This window comes from Bubalus kerabau, unplaced genomic scaffold (genome assembly GCF_029407905.1).
Source record: "Bubalus kerabau isolate K-KA32 ecotype Philippines breed swamp buffalo unplaced genomic scaffold, PCC_UOA_SB_1v2 scaffold_76, whole genome shotgun sequence".
NCBI classification, from domain to species: Eukaryota; Metazoa; Chordata; class Mammalia; order Artiodactyla; family Bovidae; genus Bubalus; species Bubalus kerabau.
Genome location: NW_026577930.1, coordinates 754,189 through 770,423, shown reverse-complemented (window position 1 = coordinate 770,423; position 16,235 = coordinate 754,189). Strand labels below are relative to the sequence as shown.

The 16,235-nt window shown below is 43.9% G+C and overlaps 1 pseudogene; it reads right to left on the bottom strand.

Annotated features, from left to right (window-relative positions):
* Positions 1-1,226: 1,226 nt before the first annotated feature.
* On the bottom strand, positions 1,227-13,860 carry LOC129641126 (melanoma-associated antigen B3-like; annotated as a pseudogene).
* Positions 13,861-16,235: the final 2,375 nt, after the last annotated feature.

Below are 16,235 nucleotides of genomic sequence, written 5' to 3'. Positions count from 1 at the left end.
TGTTTCAAAGGCCCCAATCTTACCTATCTCTCACTTGACCTTTTTCATAAACCACTCCCACTTTCATTCATTTAACCACCCAAAAGTGTCTATTCCTTCCCAATTGCTTGCCATATTACAGTCAAGATAACTTGATTTCAATTATTATTATTTTTTTAGTGGTGTGGGCTCTAGATCCCCCACCGAGGGCAGAGTACGCCAGTCCAGCGACTTCAAGTTATCATCCCACCTCAGGGGAGTGCCACCCTGATTTCTGGGAAACGCCAAAGACAGAAGACAACATGAATAAACCATCTAATCTGCACAGGGTTTCCCTGTACTGGAATGAGAGCACAGGACACATTCCATGCCAGCTTCACATGATTTCTCTCTGATTTACTCATAATCCCAGGCAGACTCAGAAAATGCTGCAGGTTTGGGTCTCCTCCCCCAAAGGAAAGTCCATATCACAATTGAGTCATACAAATTTTTTGGTTTCCAGTGCTTTCATAAAATTTATGTTTATACTATACTATAGGTTATTAAGTGGGCAATAGCATTGTGCCTCAGAACAATATAGATGTCTTAAATAGAAACACCTCTTTGCTAAAAGAAAAAAGATGCTAACCATTATGTGAGCCTTCACTGAGTCCATCATTTTTGCTGCTGAGGGTGTGAACACTGCAAGAGGTATCAAAACGTGACACACAGACATGAAGTCAGCAAAGGTGATGGAAACATGGAGCCGAAAGGCTTGCTGGAAGCAAGGTTGACTAACACACTTTTAATTTGGTAAAGAAAAAGAACAAAGAAAAGAAAAGCAGTACCTGTGAAATACAATAAAGCAACATGCAACAGAGTGAAGTGTGCCTGTAACTGTTAAGGGCAGTTTCCCATCCCAGGCTTTGTCTTTACACTATGCAGCCCACCATGTGAGAACCTGGTCCCTGGTCACGATTACCACAGCCTCATCCAGCCCGCCATGCACTCAACTTATAATTACTTCCCACTGAAAGACTTACACTTTCCCGAGGCCCACCACTACCTTGCATCAGGGAATTCACATTTGACTGCTGTCATGTCACCATTTCCTTTACATGACAGCTGCTTCTCGACTCTATAATTTTATGGTCAATGCCTAGATCTTTTTCTCAGCTCTCCAAGTACTAGCATGGAGTCTTCTACGAGCAGAGGCTCAATTACTGTTTAGGGAATAAGTGAGCCTGTGAGCATGAGGTTCAAATTATTAGAATTTAATTCTACATTTTTGAATTAACCAAGCATATACTGTCATTTATAATTTTGTAAAACAAAGAGTACAAAGGATGAGGAAACCAAATACGGACCATATTCCTTTTCCTATGTTTCTTGATCCCACATATTTTACTGCTTAACTTTTTCAAATTTTCAAGGAAATAACATATTGCAATGCTATGCTATCTTGAACCAGCTTACTAAATAAGATGGAAGCTTCCCCATTTGCTTTACACAATATAAAAATCTCTTATCCTTAAGACTGATAAACAACTGTAAGTGTGATTCATGAATTCATACACTTAGATTATAGGCTAGATAAACTTTCATTTAGTAGCAACATTTGAAAAGCAGCAAGAACATAAAAACATAGATTTATTTCTAAATTCCCTATACACTACAGAAACACCAAGGTATTTTACACTATGAACCCTTGGTGAGGTCCAGTCCTATACTACTTGGAACACTGACTCCTTTCTTGAGCCTCAAAGTGCAGAATTTGCCTCAGCTTCACTATGTATGGAAGGAACTGCTGGAGGAACACTGGGACATCCGCTGGCTTGGGCCCTCTCTTCCTCATCTTTCAAAGCCTCTTCATACCAAAAGTGGAAGGCACTGGGATCCAAACAGTTAATCCTGGCCAGGAACTCCAGGACTCTCATCTTGCTGTTTCAGTGTGTGCTCTTGGACCCCACAGGAACTCATAGCATGCTGGATCACTGCCAGGCACTTGCCGATATTCCAAATACTTCAGCTGCACCAAATCTTGGGTGATGAGCTTCTTGGGCTCCCCAACTAAGAAGTGCCTCTCCCCAGCATAGATATTCATCTTACCCAGGAAATCCCAGATGTCTTCCTCTGTGACGCAGTTGCCCTTAATGAAGATCACACCCAGGAGATTCATCAGGAGACCGGTCTTGGGAAAACCCCTGCCACGGTGCACGATCCCATTGCGGGGGAGATTCATCTTGCTGACAAGGACATAAGAATGCTTGGCAGTGTTGTCTTTCTTCATGTCAATACCAAATACCACCTCCATGCGCTCAGAAGCTCTTTTGAGGATCCTGGGGAATCTATGTGGTACTTTTTATCGATGATCTTCAGCATATGCACGTTCCTAATGGGCTTTTTCATCTTATATATGCATTAACAGGAACTACACCAACAGACTCGTTGGCCTGGTTAGTGAGTGTCTTCCAGACCGCACATTGGAGAGAGGGGCCTGAGAGGAATTATGTGTTTTCCTAAATTTCCCAAGGGCTCTTTTGGATGATCTTGTGGGAGAAACACCTGCAGGCACAGTGGTGGTGGTCAGGGCCCTCCGAGGACTCTTGAGATGGTTACCAGACCTAGCACCGGACTTTCCCTTAGCATCAACCCCAGGACCAGGATTGGAAGAAGATGAGAGTGCTTCCATCGTGGTGGCAGTGACCTGAGTGCCCCTCAGATCCTGGGTGCCATGCTGAGCCTGGCGGCGTTTCTCACAGGTGTGGAGCTTAGCCTTCTTACCCCGAGGCATGGTGACTGTGGTCAGGACAACAGGCAGGAGTGCAGGTAGAACAGCACGTGATCTGGGCAGAGAGGAGAGAGGATGAGAGGGTGTGAGTGCCCGCGGCAGGGAGGCACCACTCGGCCTTTAAGAAGGCCCACTCTGCAGGTTTCCATGTGGGCACTGCTCTACAAACCCAGAGGACTCCTGATCTGATCACCCTGTCCTCTTGAGAACTCTGTCAAAATAATTGAGACTCAGGCTGCAGCCTGCCAGCCCTGCCAGCTGCCTCCTGGGGCTGAGGAGCAGTGGGCCAGTCCTTGAGGTTAACCCTTTCCATTCTGGAGGGTGGGGGTCCTCTCGGTTCATATTCAGGACAATCGTATCAACTTTCGGCAGGCGCAGGGCCCCCTCCTCTGTGCGGCTCTAAGCTTTTACCCCAGAGGCTGGTCCTCATCTTCCTGTGATACCTGAAGAAGTGAAGAGGTACCTCAGCCCAGTGTCCCTGGCAGGGGGCATCCACAGCAGTCAGCTCTAGGGAACTCTGTCCTGGGCTCACTAGGGTTTTCCGTCCTCTTTCAGGGTCTTTCCTTGGCTCTAGGTAGAGCCTTGGACACCCGTGTCTGCTGCCCTGGTGTACTCCTCTCAGACAAAGGCTCTCACCAATCCCATACCATCAGAATGGAGGGTTCACATACACCTGACTTCCATGCCTGGGCTTCTCAGGGCTGTGCGGTGGGTGAGGGTGGTGCAGAGGGTACTCTCTATTGATTCCCCTGTTGGTGGGTGAGTGCAATCATCAGTTCTTTTAGGGTCCTCACCCTGACTCCTCTGAAGCCCTGGGCCTCCTACCTTGGCATAATTGAGGTCATTCACTTAGTCCACCACCCTCGCTTCTCTGAACTCTCCAGACGGAAGTGAGAAGACCGCTCATCTTCACAGATACTCTAGGTTTCTGCATGGAAAAGGGCCAAAATTTATGAGAACTTAAGTTTAGAGTCGGTGTCCACCTTAGTCCTTGCTCAGGTGTGGGTAGAACTCAGGACTCCTCCCACCAATAACCTGGGTAGTTCAGCCTCAGAGCAAAGTCCTGAATACCACGAGTCCCTGGAGGGGCAGTGAGGGTACTACATATGTGACTACCCCCTCGCCGGAGCCTCCCAGATACATAGCCGCTCTGCTTTATGATACCACCCCTAAATGGGGAGGGGTCCCCAGTCAGTACTTAGGGCACTCACTTCACTGCAGTCAGGACTGAGGTATCCTCCATCTGCAAGCAGGGGCTACTTCTGACCAAAGCCCTCCCATCTCTGAGACTTCCTGGGCTGAATTCAGTTTTATGGCTCTGCCAGGGCTTCCCAGGGCTTACAGCAGCAGTGAGACTTGGTGTGGCCCTCTTTGTTATGGGCTGAGTGGCCCCTGCCTCAATCCTGACTCAGTCTTCACCTTGACTCTGGACCAGCACTTGGAATCCACCCTCCACTGGCCAGAGGCCAGGCCCTCGACCCGAAGTCTGTACTTCCTGGAAACTGTAGAACAGAAGTCAGGATGACTCATATCCCACCATGATGCTCAGGGTCTCAGACAGTACAGTAGGGGTGGGGGAGAATCTGGGTGGGCGTGGTTGTTCTGTGGTCCTCATTTGGCATCCCCATCTTCCTATCTATCAGAGAATAACACACCTTCCTTTACTGAACTGTGTCCACAAGCGTCCAAACAAAGCTTCACCTCCTAGAGTTCAGCGGGAAGTCCGGGAATTGAGTGCAAGGGTGCTGCTTTCTGTCACCATCTTTACTGCCCGTGGCCTGTTAGCACTCAGGGCTCTCCCTGTGACTGGATAACTCCAGGGCCTAGGTTTCCTTCATTACAAGAATCAAGTAATCTCTTAGATCTTAAAGAAGCTCTTAGATCAAGATTTACCAAAGAAGTAAGCCTAACAGCGTTGTAGGAACCGTCCCCTGCTGACCACAGAGGCGAGCCTTTATGGGTTTTGCTTTGTTACAGGAGGGGCAACGGTCCCTTGACTCCACATTCAGGTCCTCACCTTGCCTTCAGGTCAGTCCTGGGAATCCACTCTCGTTTAAACAAACACCCTGAACAGCAGTCAGAGCTCATTGCCACCAGCACGGAAGTTGGGGGGAGCCAATTCCAGTGATGGCTACCCTGTGTGGGATCTCTGAGGGATGATGGCAGGGGCAGGGCTCTGTGGGGATCCCATCGTTCAGTGTTCAGCAGTCCCTGGGTCATCCCTTAGGGTCCTCCCTGCACCGTCTGTCAGAGCCTGGGACCCTTTGCACTATGGACTTGAGTCCTCCTGCCCCCAAACCAAGCCCTCACCTCTCTGAGTCCCTAGTGGGGAATCAGGGCACTTCTCTGAGCATCTCTCCTTGACAGGGAGCGCCACTCGGTGAGCCTTCCTCCTTGGTGGGAGAGACCCTCTCATCAGCACTGATGGTCCTCATTTTCCCGATGGTGATGGCCAAGATGCCACCCTCCTCAGAATTGAGGTTTGATCCTGATAGAAAAGGCCTTTCCCTCACTGAGACCAGATAGAAATGAAGAGGCTTCTCATCCTTATAATTCTGCCTAGAGCCTCTGGGGTTAAGAATAGGGGCAGGGGTCTGTAAAGCCTCCTCATTTGTGGGTCTAGTGATACTTCTCTCTTCACTCAGGGACCTCACCATGGTCCTGGCCAGTCCTGGAACCTGATCCTCCAACCTGAGATTCTCCCTCTACTGAACTGAGGCCATTCTTTTTTGACCTCACAGAGAACTACAAGGCTTATAAGAGGGAATGTCCTGTCTGGGCAATCTAGGCCTGAGAGCAAATTTGGGCAGGTCTCTGAATGACCTATATTTAAGGGTGGTTGTCTCTTCAGTCCTCACTCATGGGGGCCCTCATTTTGTCTATCTCTTGGATTAAATGATTCCTGGGGAACACCACATGCCTGTAAAATCTTGAGAAGTGTCCCTAATGCAAACCTTACAGTTTCATGTCCCATACTTGAGGTGAGATGGGGAATTGCCACAGAAGGCAGGGGGCAGGATCAGGTACGTTCAGAGAAAAATGCTGAACCATCTTTTTGGGAGGTGGGAGGAGGATTCAGGATGGGGGGGCACATATGTACACCTGTGGCTGATTCATGTCAACGTATGGCAAAAACCACCAAAATATTGTAAAGTAATAAGCCTCCAATTAAAACAAACTAATATTTTAAAAAAGGCAGAGTCAGACTCTTATGTGAATTGTTTTAATTGATTAATAGGCATACCTTTAAAAATTGTACTTCACTTAATCATAATTCACAAATACTGTGTTTTGTTACAAAATGAAAGTTTATGGTAACCCTGCATTGAACATGTCTACGGTACCATTTTCCCAAAACCATGTGTTCACTTGGGGTCCCTGTGCCACATTTTGTTACTTCTTTAAATATTTTAAACTCTTTCCTTATTTTATTTCTTATGGTGCTCTGATCAGTTCTCTTTGTTACATTGTAACTGTATTATAATTTAAGATTGCTGCTACTGCTGCTAAGTCGCTTCAGTCATGTCCGACTCTGTGCGACCCCACAGATGGCAGCCCACCAGGCTCCCCTGTCCCTGGGATTCTCCAGGCAAGAACACTGGAGTGGGTTGCCATTTCCTTCTCCAAATTTAAGATTAAGGTATGTATAGTTTTTAGACATTTTCCAGTAGGTGTACAATAGGGTTAACAACTTTTATAAGCACTGGGAAACCCTGAAATTCCTGTGATTTACTTTATGTCAATATTCACTTTATTGCAGTGATCTAGAACCCTACCCACCATATCTGAGATATGCGCACACTTCTAAAGGAAAGGAGCCATCCAAGATGGCTTTGTGCTGTTCTAATTGAGGTTATCTGACACTGCATAGAGATAAAATCTTATTGTCCCTATCATCTGTTTCTTCTCCTTATTGCCGTCATTTCCTTAGGTAGCCTTCAAGGCTTTCTGCCTAAAGAAGTGTAATGGAGTATATCCCGAGTCCTTACTTTTATCCCAAGATACATTTGAGTGTTAAGGAACACAAGCTCTGCTTAGGGTCAAGAGGAGTCTAACAGTGTCGGATCTAGAGGAATTCAGAGAGGAATCTAATTCCAGGCCTATCAGTCACTAGTGTTCCCCAACAAGGGCTCGCTGCCTGATGCACATAGAAGCCAATACTATGGAACAGGCTTTTGGGAGAAAAAAATTATTCCAAGGTTGAATGGCAAGAAGACATGAGGCAGGGCTCTCAAATCTGTCTCCTCAATCCAGAGTTTGGGGTAAAATTAAAGGATTTAGGGGAACTTCCAGAGAAGGCAATGGCAACCCACTCCAGTACTCTTGCCTGGGAAATCTGATGGACAGAGGAGCCTGGTAGGCTGCAGTCCATGAGCTAAGAGTCAGGCACGACTGAGTGACTCCACTTTCACTTTCACTTTCATGCATTGGAGAAGGAAATGGCAACCCACTCCAGTGTTCTTGCCTGGAGAATCCCAGGGACGGGGCAGCCTGGTGGGCTGCTGTCTATGGGGTCGCAAAGAGTCGGACCTGACTGAAGCAACTTAGCAGCAGCAGCAGGGGAACTGCAAACTTGGAAGCTAATTGGCTAGTCTTGAATTAGTTCATGTAAGCTATTCATGCTGCTAGAAGCCAGATTTTCCATATTGAAGGACTTCATACAGTTCTCCCATGGCAACATTCCTACTCTGAGAGTTCCACAGGCTGAACCCTCTTGGTTCGGGGGTCATCCTGGAAACAGGGGCTCCTTTTTGCACATGCCCGGTGCTGTCTCTAAAAATAATTCAAGGTTGCATTAACCAACAACTTGTTTTAAGGAAGCAAAACAAGTTTAAATTGGTCGATGTTTTATGTTTCAATCCCCTCCATCTCTCTTTGTACATTCTTCAATCTTGCGGGAAATCATTCTCAATTCTCTGAAAAGTGAAAGAGAAGTCACTCAGTTGTGTCTGACTCTTTGCGACCCCATGGACTGTAGCCCACCATGCTTCTCCATCCATGGGATTTTCCAGGCAAGAGTACTGGAGTGGGTTGCCATGATAATCCCAGGTCTCAAATCTTTGTACCAACCAGACTGGAGTATTATATAAGCATTGACAAGGTTGGATTAATTGGTATTTAAGAAACGTAATTATCAGAGATTTAACTTCCTTCACATGTCTCTTTATAGGCTATTGCTTTAAGTTTGGAGTTTGGGTGCCTGGATGGACTTTTATTCCTATTGGGTTAGCTGTCTTGGCTCTTCCTGGCCACTCATCAGCCCCAACTGCTCTGCAGTTGACCGATTTCTTCCACTGTAGTGCTCAAAATAGTTTACATCTTGGCCAGCAAACAGAGCCTGGACAATCTGCCTCAACCAATGCTTGATGCCTCTTCACAGCCTTCATGGATTGCAGCTGACATCAACCAGCATTCTTATCAGGAGCTTGAGGTCTCTGGATGAGGCAGAAATGTTGGCTTCCCCTGGAAAACCCTTGCATTCATAAGAGCTGTAGGAAAGCCATCAGGGCTTGTCTATCTGTGGCTCAGAGCACTTTGTTCCTTTCTAGGAAGAAAAAGGCAAAGTAGAGGCATCTCCCTTAATTTAGGACCAAATTCCATCTCCTAGTTTGGTTTCTGGGAAGCCTTGGCTGTATGAATTCTCTGGAGAAGCCACTAAAACGAATAGACAGTCTCAAAAGTGACCAGCTTGGATCTGAGGATTCACTTAAAGAACCTTGATAAGTTTTGCATTAGAGGTGGCTGTCCAACTGTAGCTTGAGAGTTACACATGCTACCCAACTTCGAAGGAATCTGTCCCACCAGTTCCAAGACTGGAGCCCATTTGGTCAGAGGCTCCTAATATTTCTGCCCTGCCATGTGCTGAGGGCATGCTTGTCTACTGAAAAGGTCCAATGGAATTTCAGGCTCTGTCTCACTCTCCACCTTGAAAAACATATGGCATGAGGAGGACGGTGGAAGATGCATTGCATCACATTGAAGAAAGTGAAAGAGAAAGCTGTTTTATTTTTTTTTATTTAATTTTATTTTTAAACTTTACATAATTGTATTAGTTTTGCCAAATATCAAAATGAATCCGCCACAGGTATACATGTGTTCCCCATCCTGAAGCTGTTTTAAACTCAGTCAGAGCTTAGTTTCAGAGAGCAATTCAGGCACACATACATTTAACACCAATTTTCTCACCCTCTTTCTGAGCATGTTGTGGTTTAATCTTTCTGGTAGATGACCAAAACATTTTATCCCTCCAGCAGAGATCACAGACAAGCAAATCTAGACGTCTGAGCAATTTGCAGGTGGAATACATTCACCTCAAGCCTCTGTGTAGCCCGTGGCTTTAACATCACAACCAGTGGCTGTTTCTCCTGGTAAAATTTCATTTTTAACATCACACACACACACACACACAAACAAACATAAAAGCAGTTCAAGCTAACTCTCTGCTATTCTGGTTGATACAGAAGGGGACTAGAATTTTTAGTGAGGAAACACCAGAATGTGTCCAATTGTATGAAATTCCTTTAACCCGGGCTCAAGGTACATTCTTCTGGGGGTAGGGACGAATTTTCCTGCTTTACACTCCCTCATTTTACCTTTATGCCCTCGCCACAACAAGGTAATCAGGGCTGGTTTCATTAAGAATACATTTATGTGAAATTCAAAGGATCATAAGTGACTACTACAGACAACTATATGCAAATAAAATGGACAAACTAGAAGAAATAGACAGATTCTTAGAGGTACAGCCTTCCAGGACTGAACAAGGAAGAAATAAAGAATATGAACAGACTGATCACAAGTATTGAAATTGAAACAGTGATTTAAAAATTTCCAATAAAAAGTCCAGGGCCAGATGCTTTCACAGGTGAATTCTATCAAATAGTTAAAGAGTTAGTACCTATCCACGTCAAACTCTTCCAAAAACTTGCAGAGGAAGGATTACTCCCAAGCTCATTCTACGAGGGCACCATCACCCTGATAGAAAAATGAGAGAACCACCAAAAAAAAGAAAGAAAATTACAGGCCAATATCACTGACGAACATAGATGCAAAAATCCTCAACAAAATACTAACAAACCAAAAAAGACAGTCTCTTCAATACATGGTGCTGTGAAAACTGGACAGCTACATGGAAAAGAATGAAATTAGAACACTCTCTAATACCATACACAAAAATAAACTCAAAATGGATCAAAAACTGAAATGTAAACCCAGACACTATAAAATTCTCAGAGGTAAACCTAGGAAAAACACTCTTTGACATAAATTGCAGCAGTTATTTTTTTTTCTTTTAGCAATGATTTTTGATCCACCTCGTAATCAAAATAAATAGGTAGCATCTAATTAAAATTAAAAGCTTCCACAAAGCAAAAGAAACCATAAACAAAAAGAAAGCTCATAGAATGAGAGAAAATATTTGCAAATAAATTAAACAACAAGGGATTAATCTGCAAAATATATAAAAGGTTCATACACTCTGTCAAATAAACAATCCAGCCATTAATGGGCAGCTGATATAAATAAACACTCCTTCAAAGAAGAAATACAGATGACCAAATAGCACATGAAAAGATGCCCAGCATCACTAATTATCAGAAAAATGCAAATCCAAACTATAGTGAGGTATCACCTCACACCAGGCAGAATGGTCATCATCCCCAAATCTACAAATAATAACTGATGGAGTGGGGAAAAAAGGGAACACTCTTGCACTCTCGGTGGGAATGCAAATTGACACAGCCACTATGGAGAACATTATGGAAGTTCCTTGAAAAACTAAAAATAGAGTTACCATATGATCCAGTAATCCCACTCCTGGCACATATCCAGAGAAAACTATGATTCATAAATATACATGCACCCAATCTTCATTACAGCACTATTTACATTAGCTAAGACATGGAAGTAACTTAAATGTCCATCTACAGAGGAGTGAATAAAGCAGATGTGGTACATATATACAATGGAATATTATTCAGCCATAAAAAAGAAATAATGCCATTTTCAGCAACATGGATGGACCTAGGGAATGTCATACTAAGTAAGACAGAGAAAGACATATCATATGATATCAATCATACGTGGAACCTAATTTTTTTTTTTAATGACATAAATGAACTTGTTTACAAAAGAGAGACAGACTTCTGGATATCAAAAACAAGCTTGTGGTTACCACTGGAAAAATGTTGGTGAGGGATACTTTAGGAGCTTGAGATAGACATACACAACTCTTGTGTCTGAGTCCTCCTGACTCCATAGATTGTAGCCCACCAGACTCCTCTGTCCATGGAATTTTCCAGGCCAAAATACTGGAGTGAGTTGACATTTCCTGCTCTAGGGGATCTTTCCGATCCAGGGATTGCACCCACTTCTCGTGTCTCCTTCATTGGTAGGTGGATTCTTTACCACTGAACTACCTGGGAAGCCCACATACACAACTACTGTGTATAATGCTGCTGCTGCTCAGTCGCTTCAGAATAACCAAAAAGTACCTACTGTATAGCAGAGGGAACTCTACTCAATATTCTGTAATAACCTGTATGAGAAAAGAATCTGAAAATGAATGAATATATGTGTAGGTATAACTAAATCACTTTGTTAAACACCTGAAACTAACACATTATAAATCAATTGTACTACAATAAAATAAAACAGAAAAATCATTTTACCATAATATCCAGCATCTGAATCCCGGGCATATATCCAGAGAAAACCATAATTTCAAAAAGGTGCAAGCACCCCAATGTTCACTACAGCCTTATTTACAATAGCCAAGATATGGAAGCAACCTAAATGTCCACCAACAGAGGATTAGATAAATACATGGTCCATAAACACAAAGGAACATTACTCAGCCATAACTAAGAATGAAAGAATGCCATTTGCAGCAACATGGATGGACCTAGGGATTGTCATACTAAGTGAAGTAAGTCAGGCAAAGACAAATATACCCCTCATATGTGGAATCTAATTTTAAAAAGTGATAAAATGTACTTATTTACAAAACAGAAAGAATTACGGACATTGAAAACAAAATTTTGGTTACTAAAGGGGAAACACAGTGAGGGAAGGATAAAACAGGAGCTTGGGATAAACTTGCACCTCTATATATAAAATAGATAACCAATAAGGATGTCCTGCATAGCACAGGGAACTCTAATCAATTTTCTTTGATAACCTATATGAGAAAAGAAACTGAAAATGAATTAATGTATGTATATATATAACTGAATCACTTTGCTATACACCTGAAACTAAAACAACATTGTAAATCAGCTTTACTCCAATAAAATTTTTAAAAATAGACTATCTGGGCATGCATCTAACAAAAACCATAATTTGAATAGGAACAAGTACCCCCGTGTTCATTGCAGCACTGTCTACAATAGCCAAGACATGGAAACAACCTAAAGGTCCATCAACAGATGAATAAGATGTGATACATAAATGCAATGGAAGAATACTCAGCCATAAAAAAGAATGAAAGAGTGCCATTTTCAGCAACATGGATGGACCTAGAGATTGTCACACTGAGTGAAGTCAAAGACAAAATACCATAGTATATTGCTCATAGGTGCAATCTAATTTTTAAAAATGACACACATGTAATTATTTACAAAACAGAAATACACTCACACAATTTGAAAACAGACTTATGATTACCAAAAGGGAAGCTTTGGTGGGAGGGTTACATTAGAAGCTTGAGATGAACATACACACACCACCAATATAGAAAATAGATAACCAAACAGGACCTCCTATATAGCATAGGCAACTCTACTCAATATTCTGTAATAACCTATATGGGAAAAGAATCTGGAAAAGATTGAATATATGTGTAACTGAATCACTTTGCTGTACACCTGAAACTAACACAAAAATGTAAATCAACAATTTTCCAATAACTTTTTTTTAAAAAAATAGAATATCCATCTGTCACAATACCTCTGGGCCATCACCTTAGGCATGGGGAAAAAACCCCATCACCTCCATAAAGCAAGGTTTCCAGTCCAGGAGCAAGGTGTTTTATCTCCCGATTCAGAGGACCCTCATTAATATCAGGTTTAATAAAGTTTTGTCACAGTCAACCAAAAGCCAACTCCTATTAACCAATCCCAACACAGCAGACATAGACAAACAGGCAAGTAAATCCAAAGGCCTGGGACCTTAACCCAGTATTCGGACCTCTAACCCAATCCTTTGAGTACCTCAGCAGGTTCTCTAACCCATGGTTGTAGCCTTAGGATTCTAACCAAATGGAATAAACTCCCCTAGGTGGGACTCTGTCCCACAGTGTTGTTGTCATTCTTCAGTTGCCCTGTCATGTCCGACTCTTTGCGACTCCATGGACTGCAGCACGCCAGGCTTCCCTGTCCTTCACTATCTTCTGGGGTTTGCTCAAATTCAAGTCCATTGAATTGGTGATGCCATCCAACCATCTCATCCTATCTAACCCACAGTCCTGACAAGATTACTAGACTACAGGCACATTTTAACCACATTTAGCACATTTAGCTACAGGGACATTTTAATGAATTTACTCACCCCAAAGATATCTTATCCAGGAGCTGTTTCTTTTTTTAAAAGTGAAAGGGGCCTGAGGATCCCGGAGTGCCATGGCGAGGAAGCAAGAACACGAGAGATGACTCTAGACAAACTCAGTCGAGGTGGCCACTCAGGGTGGGTGCCGAGAACCCACACTCTGCCAGGGGCTACAGTGCCTCAGGCAGATGGTCACAAGTCCTAAATCTCAACTAGGCTGCCCAAACTCACTGAACATGGGCTCACTGACAGATGCGCACAGAAGCCAACACAAGAACTTTTGAGAAAAGAGATTTACTGCAAGGCCGACCAGTGCAGGAGGCAAGGTTTCAAATTTCTCTTCAATCCAGCAGCCTGGGTGCAATCTAAGTGAAGTGAAGTGAAAGTTTCTCAGTCATGTCCAGCTCTTTGCGACCCCATGGACTATACAGTCCATGGAATTCTCCAGGCCAGAATAATGGAGTGGGTGGCCTTTCCCTGCTCCAGGGGATTTTCCAAACCCAGGGATCGAACCAGGTCTCCCGAGTTGCAGGCAAATTCTTTACCAGCTGAGCCACAAGGGAAGCCCCCGAAATCTAAGGGGTCAGGGGAATTTCTAACTTGAAAGCTAATTGGCTAGTCTTCAATTAGTCCGTTTCAGCTACTCAGGTTACTGGGATCCAGGTTTTCCTTATTGAAGGACTTCTCACTTTGTAAATGGCCCTCGGGGCAACATTTCTCTTCTCTGAGTTTTGCAGACTGAAGATCTTGGCTCCGGGGTCATCCTGAGGTCATATGTTCCTTCTTGGACACATGCAGTTCTTTCTTTGTAAAATGACTCAAGGTGTGATTAATCAACAATCTATTTGAAAAGGTCAAACCAGTTTAAGCTGGTCAATTGTTTCACATACTGTTTCACTAGCCCCCTGAACCCCAACACATTAACCAAACACCAAGATAAAGAAAATCACAGTGAACTAAAATGTTGCCTAGCAAGGACAATCATGTAACATTCACACCAGAGGACATAACATAAAATGTGCTTGAGGTAGAATCTTTTCCAGTTGGAAACAACTCAAAATTCTTAGAATTTTTGTCACTGACCAGTATCTTCCCTCCCAGCTACCCTTTCATCTAAATAGTCAATATTTCTGCGTATTTCAGTTAGTCAGCTCAGTCGCTCAGTCGTGTCCGACTCTTTGCGACCCCATCAATTGCAGCATGCCAGGCCTCCCTGTCCATCACCAACTCCTAGAGTTCACCCAAACTCATGTGCATCAAGTCAGTGATGCCATCCAGCCATCTCATAGTCTGTCGTCCCCTTCTCCTCCTGCCCCCAATCCCTCCGAGCATCAGGGTCTTTTCCAATGAGTCAACTCTTCACATGAGGCGGCCAAAGTATTGGAGTTTCAGCCTCAGAATCAGTCCTTCCAATGAACACCCGGGACTGGTCTCCTTTAGCATGGACTGGTTGGATCTCCTTGCAGTCCAAGGGACTCTCAAGAGTCTTCTCCAATACCACAGTTCAAAAGCATGAATTCTTTGGTGCTCAGCTTTCTTCACAGTCCAACTCTCACATCCATACATGACTACTGGGAAAAACGATAGCCTTGACTAGACGGACCTTTGTTGGCAAAGTAATGTCTCTGCTTTTGAATATGCTATCTAGGTTGGTAATAACTTTCCTTCCAAGGAGTAAGTGTCTTTTAATTTCATGGGGGCAATCACCATGGCTGCAGTGTTTTTGGAGCCCCAAAAAATAAAGTCTGACACTGTTTCCCCATCTATTTCCCATGAAGTGGTGGGACCAGATGCCATGATCTTAGTTTTCTGAATGTTGAGCTTTAAGCCAACTTTTTCACTCTACTCTTTCACTTTCATCAAAAGGCTTTTGAGTTCCTCTTCACTTTCTGCCATAAGGGTGGTGTCATCTGCATATCTGAGGTTATTGATATTTCTCCCGGCAATCTTGATTCCAGCTTGTGCTTCTTCCAGCCCAGCATTTCTAATGATGTACTCTGCATATAAGTTAAATAAGCAGGGTGACAATATACAGCCTTGACGAACTGCTTTTCCTATTTGGAACCAGTCTGTTGTTCCATGTCCAGTTCTAACTGTTGCTTCCTGACCTGCATATAGGTTTCTCAAGAAAGCGGTTTCTCAGAAGTGCAGCAGCTATGAAGAACTGCACAGAAGCATGGCCAAGAGGAGCTACCCCACACCCAAGGTCGGGGGCGGTGGCCAAGAGGAGCAACCCCACGTCCAAGGGGCAGTGGGGCTGAGAGGAACTACTACATGTTCAAGGTCAGGAGGGGTGACGTCGTCCAAGGTAAGGAACGGTGGCTTCATTTTGCTGGAGCAGCCATGAAGAGATACCCCATGTCCAAGGTAAGAGAAACCCAAGTAAGATGGTAGATGTTGCAAGAGGGCATCAGAGGGCTGACACACTGAAACCATAATCACAGAAAACTAGTCAATCTAATCACATTAGGACCACAGCCTTGTTTAACTCAATGACACTAAGCCATGCCCGTGGGGCAACCCAACATGGATGGGTCACGGTGGAGGGGTCTGACAGAATGTGGTCCACTGGAGAAGGGAATGGCAAACCACTTCAGTATTCTTGCCTTGAGAACCCCATGAACAGTATGAAAAGGCAAAATGATTGGATACTAAAAGAGGAACCCCCCAGGTCGGTAGGTGCCCAATACGCTACAGGAGATCAGTGGAGAAATAACTCCAGAAAGAATGAAGGGATGGAGCCAAATCAAAAACAATACCCAGTTGTGGATGTGACTGGTGATAGAAGCAAGGTCCGATGCTGTAAAGAGCAGTATTGCATAAGAACCTGGAGTGTTAGGTCCATGAATCAAGGCAAATTGGAAGTGGTCAAACAAGAGATGGCAAGAGTGAACATCGACATTCTAGGAATCAGTGAACTAAAATGGACTGGCATGGGTGAATT